Source organism: Pyxicephalus adspersus, chromosome 5 (assembly GCF_032062135.1).
Source record: "Pyxicephalus adspersus chromosome 5, UCB_Pads_2.0, whole genome shotgun sequence".
In the NCBI taxonomy this organism is placed as follows: Eukaryota; Metazoa; Chordata; class Amphibia; order Anura; family Pyxicephalidae; genus Pyxicephalus; species Pyxicephalus adspersus.
Window position 1 is genome coordinate 64,448,272 of NC_092862.1, and position 11,010 is coordinate 64,459,281.

Consider the following 11,010-nt stretch of genomic DNA (forward strand, 5'->3'; position numbering starts at 1 on the left):
AGCATTTTTAAAATCAGTGTAAAAAAAGTAAAAATAATTGCTGAGGTGTAAGAGTTTTCAGGTGCTGAGCATTACTCACCAGTTAAAAATTAGGTCACAACATACCTGGAATTCAATCTATGTAATACCGTCAACAACATCCCTAAAAAACCCCAGGGATATTTTTAGATGACAGTCAGAATTCCTTTATATGTTGTACAATCTTTCCAATTAATGACAGGTTACAGTGATGAAACACATGCTTTTTTGGAAGTGTGGAAAGTCCTGTTGTTACATGGTATTCTCCCAACATAGAGGATAATTCTATTAGTGCTGCACTCAGCACAGATGATAAAGACCTGGAAATATTTTTCTACAGCCTCCAATAACATCTATAAACAAATGCAACAAGAAAATGTTTCAATGTGTCAGTGAACAGTTGAAATACTGTTTTTAAAGGGAATGTGAAGTCTCCATTTTCTTATATATGGGTAAAAGAATGTTAGCATGTTAAATGTTAAGGTTAAGGATACTTCAGTCAGAAAAAGACTGAACAAGTATGGCTTGTTTAGAAGAGTTGCCAGGAGAAAGCCTATTCTCTCTAAAAAGATTAGTTGCATTTGAACAAACCAATTTTTCAAACGAACCAAACAAAGAATTTTCATTGGAGACATGTGTCTGAAGCAGAGATGTTTAGCCATACCACACACCACAATGTTTGTGAAAAACAAACACAACATATCAACACAATCACATCATATCAACGGTCAAACACAGTGGTGGAGGGGTGATAATTTGGCTTTTTTTGAAGTCACAGAACCTGGACATCCTGAAGCTATTGGACCGGATTTAATAAAGCTCCGCAAGGCTGGGGAAGATACACTTTTATTACTGAAGCTGGGTGATCCAGTAAACCTGGAATGGATGTGGTCTAGGATTCCAAACATTTGCTAACAAATAGCAAATGACTTTGAATAAATCTATTCCGGTTTTCCTGGATCACCAATTTCACTGATGAAAGTGTATCCTCTGTAGCCATGGGGAGCTTTAATAAATCAGGCCCATTGATTGAGGTCAGCCAAGGTCTTTACTAAACTGGACTTGTGTGGAGCCTACAATTTAGTAAGGATCTGTGAAGGAGATGAATGGAAGACAGCATTCAGAACTCACTTTGGTCACTTTGAGTATGTGGTCATGCTCTTTGGGCTCTGCAATCCTCCTGCAACATTTCAGCATTTTGCAGATTTTGTAAATCTTCCGCAATTTTTTTGACTTGTTTGTAGTAGTCTACCTTGACAATATTCTGATTTTTTCCTCATCTTTGGATGAACATAGAAACCACGTCAAGAAGGTCATAGGTTGGTTCTGCCTAGGGGGCGTGGTTTGAACATGGCACCTGAAGCCTCTGAGTAAACAGGAGCTCCACGCACCTTCCACCACAGCACTGCACACAGCCTGGTCAGCATGCAGCTCAGCCTGAACTCCTTTCTCTGAGTGGGGAATATGGTTCGAAAGCAACGCAGAAAAGAGCCTAAGAAAAATCTTGCAGTGGGCACAATTAGATCATTTTGGCATCAGAAGAGGAGTCCTTGGTGTTAAACTGAACATAGTGTGCTTCTGCAGCAATGAGACAGGGTTTACATGTGAGTACTCGGCATGAAGCAGGAGGGAATGGGGAGCAGAGAGGAATGGAGTCTGTGCAATTATACCCCAGCCCTTTGGAGGACTATGTACGTTCCCTCCCTTCTAAAGTGGAGTTATCCTCCATGTTTGCTAAGATGAAAAGTTATTTCAAAGGGGAAGTTGATTCTAAGTTCTGATTTAACACATACCCTGATAAGGGTGGAGGAGGCAGAAGATAGATCGGATGCACATAAAAAAGTGATGAGAGCTTCAAGAAATGAATCAAAAGTCAGCAAAAATGTATCACAGCTTATCATACAAATTAGAGGATGTGTAAAATAGGGAGAGGAGGAATAACCTGAGAGTCAGGGTTTTAATTAGATCTTGAGATTCCCACCCACAGCTCCACTCCGCTTTGAGAGAATATACAGAGTCTCTAAAGCAACAGCTGCTTCACCTGGTTCCCATAGAGACATCATTTGTAAGCTGCACTACTTTTCCGATAAAGCTGCAATTCAAGGGAAGCTTAAGGCATTTCCTAGTTATGATTTTAAGGGGGTTATCCATTTTTATCTTTCCTGAAATTACAAAAGCTACCCTGGATAGGTGCACTTTTGGAGTTATTGAGAGGTGCAGCTATTCATTATTGTTGGGGCTTCCCTGCATGTTTGTTAGCTAAGAAGGATAGACGCTCTCATTTATTACGTTTTCCAGAAGAGTTGGAGACTTTTTGTGCCAGTTTGGGCATATAAAAACCTACACTTACAAGTTGGCAAGAGTTAGACCAACTTGGCTCACATTGGTTACATCAAGTGGCCTGGCAAGGAAACCATTGCAAGCGGGCACGATAAAATAGAGAGACTATAGTATTTAATTCAATAAGAGAATGAGCGTTTATGCTTAAGAAAATACTTTAATATTGTTTTTATGATGTTTGGGCTGTTTTTTATAAGTGGAGAGTATTATGATGCACTGTGGGAGAAATGAGTGGGAGCCCAGGTCCTTGTTCTATTTTTACCAATTAATATAGGGGTTACATCTTGGCAAAATGCTCAATCATGATCTCCGTAGTTGAATTGTTAGGGGCACATAGGGGACCCTATTGGACAAATGAAGATTTTAAGATAGGGGAACAACACAAATTTAATATGGGAACATGTTCTTTAATTAAGTTAAATTGTTTTGTTATGTGTTGTTTGTCTACATGTTTGTCTATCATGAGGAATGTCATTTGTATAAGGTTATCTGCATGAGAGGGTTGCAAGACTTATCCTTTGTGATTTTTTGGGGCAGACAAGGTTGGTTACGTATAATGTGAAGGGCTTGCATTCAGCCAGTAAGAGGCAGCAGATTCTAAATTAGCTACAATCTGTGCAAGGGGATAGAATTTTTTTTTACAAGAAACGCATCTTCCCTAGTTTTCAAAGGTCAGATTATTTTCAAGAACAATCCCTATGGTTTTATGTTTTTTCCTTTATCTAATAGAGCAAGGGGAGTTGTGATAGGTTTCCATAGGGGTACTCAGTTTAATCTAGTTCACCCATTAACTTACCTCAATGGTGGATTTTAGTTTTTAAAGGGAAAGCTCTTTGAGCAGACTTGTATACTAGCTAATATTTACTGCCCTAATAAACATCAAGTACAATTTTTTTGAAGACTTTGCGTAGCCTGAGAAGGTTCCAGAAAGGACTATTGATATTAGCAGGTGATTTTAATATGGTGTTAGAACCCCTCCTTGATGTCTCATTAGGAAAATTGAGCCTCCCATTTAAACAAATTCAGAAATTAAGGAAATTATTATTTGATATGTAACTGAAGGATGTTTGGAAGATTTTACATCCGACTCTAAAAGATTATACTGTTTATTCCCTTGTACATCATACAAATACACGTATTGATATGGTTTATTTAGAGCACTTCCACTTGGAAAAATGTGTTAATGCAGAAATTTGTCCATGTACAACCTCTGATCACGCAGCAGTACAAGTCTCAATGTGTTTGGGGCCCCCAGCAATTCCAACCTATTGGGAGCGCCTTAACGAAGCCTTATTGAGAAAAAATGATATTGATATAGATATTTTTAATGAATTGAATATTTTTTTAGGGAGAATGTTACAGATCAAATTGCCCCAGCAATATGGGAATATGGGAAGCACATAAGGCTACTATTAGGGGTAAAGTTATTCCACATGGGGCTCGTAAGAAGAAGGAAAGTAATCAAAGAATAAAGGAATGGTTAGATCAGATTGCAAAATTGGAATCAGTGCATAAACAATCGCAGTGGAAGACACAGGCCATGCAGTTGACACAATTATGAATACAATTAAAGCAAATATTAGATGTGAAAGCTAAGTATGCTATTTCTAGAGTAAGAAATTTTATGAGTGGGGGAATAAGTCAGGTAGATTTCTTACAAATGCCCTGAGGAAAGAGAAAACGAGGACCTATATTTCTAAGATTAAAATTTAGTTATTTAGGGAATATTATCAAGATCTTTATCAGGTGAGGAAAGATGAGTCCCTTAAAACAGAGGCTACTAGGAAAGAGGAGATAATAATGTATCTTAAAAAAAGCGAATTTACCTAAAATAACCAATAATATATTAATGCACTATCAAGGAAGGGGGTTATGTGTGAGGACACGTTGAGGGCACATATTACAGTTATACCCAAACCTTGGAAGGATCCCACAGTCCGTGCTAGTTACGGTCCCATTTCTTTAGTCAATGTAGATGTGAAACTATTCGCAAAGCTATTAGCCATGAGAATCTAGGCTCTTATTCCCCTGTAGGTTCATCAAGATCAGGCAGGATTTGTCCCAGGGAGAGAATCAAGAGATAATTCTACAAGGGTTTTATCTATTTTGCATTTTGTGCAGAGATGTAGCCAACCCATGCTTTTTCTCCCTACGGATGCAAAGAAAGCATTTGACCGGGTAGACTGGCTGTACCTATCTTTGACTTTGAAACATATGGGCCATGGACCTAAGATGTTGAAGTGGATAATGGCTTTGTACACTTGCCCCACTGCGAGTGTCTGTGTAAATGGCATATTGTTGGTACCCTTTAAATTTTATAATGGGACCAGACAAGGTTGCCCATTGTCGCCATTACTTTTCGTTATATCCTTGGAACCTTTCTTGAATACAATACGTCAGAATAATAATATACAGGGTGTTAAGATAGGTAAAACAGAGCACAAATTAGCTGCATATCCTGATGATATTCTGTTTGTTATTCAGAAATCTGATATATCTCTTCCTAATTTACTGTCAGTTTTCTTTGAATTTGGTTATTTGACTAACTTTAAGAATAATTTAACCAAATCAGGGATTCCTAATGTGAATATATTAAGATCAAAAGAACAAAAACTGAAAAATATTTTTCTCATTTCCTTGGTGTCAGAAATCATAAACATATTTGGGGATTGAGATTACATCTTCGCTGGCGAGTCAATATGAGATGAACTACCGTATTTTTCGGACCATAAGGCGCACTGTTTTCCCCCCAGAAGTGGGGGGAAAAAGTCCCTGCGTCTTATGGTCCAAATGTAGCCTAAACATGTTTCCTTCTTACCTCTCATCTGTTCCTCTGTGCCCGGGCCGTCTTCTCCACAGTTTCCTCCTCTGCTTGAGCACGGGTATCCTCCCCAGCTGCTGTCCCGTCCCCCCTGTATAGCCCCCCTCCGCCTTTTCTCCTGTCTCCTGTTCAGCGCGGCCAGAGTGACTGTGACTCCTGTCACTCTTGTATCTTGCTCCTGGTGTCCTCCCACTCTCAGCATGATTGGCTGACAAAGTCATGCTGGGAGTAGGAATGCTGGGAGAATTCTCCCAACATGACTTTGTCAGCCAATCATGCTGAGAGTGTTCCCTGAATAGCGTGCTGAACCTCACTGAAGATCACTCTTCACCAGGATCTTCAGTGAGGTACAGCACACATAGTAAAATCCTTTACAGGGTTTATTACATGTGTTTATGACTGTGCTGTTGGTTTTTAATGCACATAAAATATTTTAGGACACTATTTGTTTCAGAATCTTTTTTTTCTTCATTTCTCTTCTCTAAAAACTGGTGCGTCTTATGGTCCAGTGCGTCTTATGGTCCGAAAAATACGGTACCTGCCTTTGTTAAACTCAATAAAGTAGATATCCAACGATGGAAACAACTAGAGTTATCTTGGATAACTAAAATATATATTTTACCTAGGATACTATTCTACTTTCAAATGTTACATATTCAGTTCCCCCCAGCAATTTGTAAATGTTTAAATAGACTAGTATCAACATTTATCTGGTATCCACATAGAGCCAGGATCTCTTTGAAAACACTTTTTCGCCCCAAAATTGAAGGAGGTCTTGGACTTTCAATTTTTAAACAATACTATAAGGTCTATCTTTTAAATAGAGCCCTTAATTGGAAGTACGATGAACTAAGTGGTGGGTCGCGCTAGAGATGGAGCTTTGTTCAGCTAATCTAAAAAAGGTGTTTTGGGCTCCCAAACAATACAGAAAGGAAAAGGATACAATGCCCCTTACTCTAACCACACGGAGATGCTGGGATGCTTTACATAGACAACACAGGTGGTTATATAATTTACTTTTACTTCCAATTACTAGACACCAATATTTTATACCAGGACTTTAAAAGGATTTTTTTGGGACAGTCAGTGGATAGGGAGTTGTTGTTGCATCAGGTTGTTTCGGATGATTAAGTTTGCCCTTTGTCACAGCTAGTTTCTTTAGATAAATATAGATAGATACACCAGTGGCAGTATATACAACTGCCACTTTGTGAGTTTACTACCACACCCTCTACGTTCTGAGAGAGCTCTTACTCCGTTAGAAGCTTTGTTTAGGGGAGAGAACAGACCACTCCAAACTCTATCAAAATTATACAAATTTTAAATCAGCTATGCCAGTTTAGAATTCCCAGAATATATAGGGAAATGGGAGAATGAATTTAATAGTGTACTCTCGGATGCTCAGAAGAAGAAGATCCTGAGCATGACCTATAAAATATCAGTATGTGCAAGGGTACAGGAGTTCTCCATTTAATTGAGATAATACAGAGTGTAAAGTGGAGGCTACACCCTGGAATGTACTCTTTAATTGTTTTCAAATGCAGTGGAATAGTAATGAACGATCTTTGGTGTCCTTCCTTCTTAATGTAGCTAAGACTCAGATCCCAAAGTGTTGGAAGGACCCAAAGGAACCTTCATTAAGGAGTTGGTTAAGTGGGGTGGAAGAAACATGTAAACTAGAGGAAGGTTACCACGATAATCGAGATACATCCCCAATATTCACTGCCATCTGGGCCCCCTGGATAGGGTTTAAAGACAATGTGCAATATTTTGACATTCTAAATCAAGAAGAGATTATTGAGTATTTTTGGTCTTTATGTTTAGCGGGTTAGAAAATAGATTTGAGATATATAGATACAAATATATTGACATTTCCTAATGTGTTTGAATATGTTATATTTCATCACAATCACTTTTTCACTGATAATATTTTTTGATTGTAACATTTTGTGCACTAGTATATACAGGAACGTGGAATTATTAGCGACCTGTCTAATAAGAAAATGTATTAATAGGATGATATAGAAGATTTCTTCCTTGGATTCACCATTTAAAAGAGTGGGTAACACTGTTTGTACAGAAATGAGATGTGAACAGTATTTTTATGATATTCTCACTATATGTATACTACACTGAGTTTTGTTTTATGGAGTATGTATATTATGTGTTGGTTGTACATGAAAATATTTAAAACAATAAAAAATCTTAATAATAATAAAAGAAGGTCATAGGTCACCTCAGTGTTCATGGGCTGAATGCCAAACCTGAAAAATGTGAATTTGAGAAAGACACCATACAGTTCCTGGGCCTTATAATTTCCACCCAGGGAATCGCCATGGCTCCAGACAAGTTATCTGCAGTTTGGGAGTGGCCAGTCCCGATCAACTGAAAGGGTATACAACGATTCTTGGGATTTGCTTTGGAAATTTATTAAGGGGTTCTCCACCATTGTAGCCCCCGTGACAAAGCTCACAAGTCTGCACACCACCTCTGAAGCCCAGTCAGCCTTTCACCAATTAAAATCATTATTCACTTCTGCTCCCATCTTGAGACATCCGGACCCTTCCCTGCTATTTGTTCTAGAGGTTGATGCATCTGAAACAGCTATTGGCACCATACTGTCACGGTGCTTTGGGCCCAAGGTTCTGCTACATCCAGACTCTTTCTTTTCCTGAAAGATGATCCCCGCTGGATGGTTTAGTGGGGAGCCCTGCGGAAACCGATGGGTATTGTGACATTGCATTTCTGTGGAATATTCTGGTCCTCTAGGGTAAAGGGGCAACTCTCAGGGAGTCACATGACTCAGACCAGGAAGTGAGCAGAACTGCTACTGCTGGATGGAGAAAAGTGGCCAGGGCCTAATCGGAGGTGCTGATGGAGAGATTTCCAAAACAAATCTTTGTTGACCTGTCTCTTCTGACCATCCAGGGCACTAACACCTCCTTTTGGCCTCAAAAGATATACCTTACCTCCGGGCATTGCCACTGTGATTGACAAGTCATTCTTCTTTGTGAATTTCACAGATGCTTGCACACAGACATTACAGCTTCTTTACCACTAGATGGTGAGCAAGGTCCACCATGTCCTCTCTGGTACAAGGTCACAAGATGCACTAAGCCTTTTCATTCCCTAACTGTTTGAACATGGTGAGCTGTGCCTACATGGTGAGTTTTCTGCCCTTTTTTCCTTAGAGTAATCTTCACATGGCAAAACCTGGTCCCTCTAACCTGTATTGTACGGCGTTGTGTCTTCATTGTTTACCCGTTTCCAAGTTAATGTCCTTCCAATACTATCACTCCTTAAAGGCCGACATCATAGCTCTGCAGGAGACCCATTTCACTAGGACCTCTTCCCCATACTACCTCCTCAAAAATAATCAGTTATTTTTCACTGTCAATGCCTAGAAGAATTATTGTAGCATTATGCCTGGGTAAACACCTACATTTTCATGAGGTGGTGGGTAGATCTGTCCTAGTGGTTGGCTCTATAGCTGGACAACTGCTCACTTAAATGGTATACTATACCCCCACTACAGGACAACTAGCATTTTTTTTTAGATCCCCTATACTGAACCTTGTCAAAGGTCCAGGGTACCCTGTTTCATGTAGGGGATCTTGCCCTTAAACAAATCATACAGAAGTCAGATAAACCCATCCCAAAGCTTAGCAACAGGTCCCTACTTCTTATCTGTCTTGGATAGATTGAAACATTGCTCCATTGCGCTTTTGGGTAACCCAAGGTTTTTGCCAAGATTGGAAACTAGCCAATTTAGCTGGTGGCTTAATAATGTTTTTTTTTTAGGTGGGGGACCTGATCTTTGGTGAGTCCATTCCAAACGTAGACCATTTATTACATTCCAAGAAACTGCCTCCCTCTCAGTTCTTCCGTTATGCCCATCTCCACTCCTTTGTCTGCTCCAAGATAGCTCAGGGCTCCCCCCCTATAAGCTGACTTCACTGCACAGATATCTATTCTATATTCAGTCTTGTCGGCTCCCTCTTCCAAGCTCCCCTACATAAAATCTTGGGAAGTAAGCATGCATGACTACTGGGGGTTGGAAGTTGTTTGACCTAGCACACAACATTTCTAAGTTATCTCTCAATATGAGCCTAGTTGAATTGAACTGTAAACTTACGCTATGCTGAAATTTAGTTTTTACCAAGATTGCTTGGTGCTTCTCTAACCTCTTTTTGTTTTCAAGGAAGTGGGGACATGGGTAGCATGGAACATATCTGGTGGTCCTGCCCAGTGGCACAGAAATACTTGGGAAGGTTTTCTAGCTGATATCAATAGTGTTACCTCCTTGTCGCCAAGTCTGGAATGTTTCCTTTTTGAGCAAATTTGATATGCCTCTACTGAAACACCCTGAAAAGTTATATAATTATTTCCTGTTAAAGGCCAGAAACACACTGGCTAAGGCCTGGAAATCACCTTTCATCTCCCTGGCCTTGTTGTGGACAAAAAGCAACTGGATAATGATGAATGACAAACTTACCTGCACTCTCAAGGATTTCACCCCCACATGCAAACTTACCTGGAATCCATGGATCAACTATTGTTCATTAGTACAGTACCCTTCCTGACGTGGACATCCTCCCCCCCCCCCCCCCAGTCTACTCACCTACCTCATATGCCCCAGGTTTTCTGTGTGTTTCCTCTCTACACTGGTATTTTGTAACTTATTGCATTTGTTGCTTTATGTGAATAATATCATTGGTTGTATATGCTCTGATTGTACTGATCCTGTTTCCCCTTTCCCATATTTTATTTAATTAAAAATGATTGACATAAAATTCAAATGTGCTGGGATCAGACATGCAAAATTCATTACACCACCTGTCAGGGAAGTGGCTCCCTTTATTGGAAAACATAAAAACAGTTATTAAACCACTTACTAACTTTCTAATTTACTAATTCTATATGCACAATAGGTTTTGTGTTTATAATAGTTTTGTATTGCTTTACTGGTAGATTACATAATAATATATGATATATTAGTGAAGGGAGAATCTACATAATAATAACAAACTGAACAAATACATTTCTGATGTTATTGTCTAAAAAAACCTAATTTCCAAAGATTACATTAAATGTCAGGATTGCTGCTGGCTGTCATTAAAGCTGCAAGGAATCTCTGAAAGTGATAATTAGATACAAACACAATTGACCTTCATTTTTTGGTAAGTAATTCATAAAATCAATGAAAAAAATCAAGTATTTAGTAATTCATGAAATCCATGAAAAAAATAAGGAAAACCTGGAAATTGGTCGGTGATTATGACTCAGCAATCACCTCATCTGAAGTTGTTGAAACGCAATACCAGTCAAACCTATTATAATAAAACAGCAACGTAATGTTTGCCTTATGTGACCAATTAGAAGGTGCCTCTCTACCAAAATGTATTATACTCATTCTACTTGTACCTCTGTCACTCATTAAAAAGTATTTTAATCTTAGCAATAAACTTCTCTAATTGCTTCCCTTTTGGTCTGTTAAATACACAAATGAAAGACCTTTGTAATATATGTTTGTTAAGTGCAAAAAATGACCTGTTGATCTTTCCACAAGTCCTGTGAACTCATAACTCCCTATTCTTTTTGCATATGCTGTACTTTTTTTTTTACTACAACCTCTATCTCTTTGTTTTGGTATGGAGAAAAGGATAGTAAAGTGTTCTATATTCCTGTCTTAGGGTGACAATTCTGCTCAGAGATACAGTGAAATGGGTGAATTGTTACTACCGTGTTTCCCCGATGATAAGGCAGGGCCATCAAATAAGACAGCCCCCCTTTTTAGGTAAAAATGAAAAATAAGCCCCCCCCCGCAAATA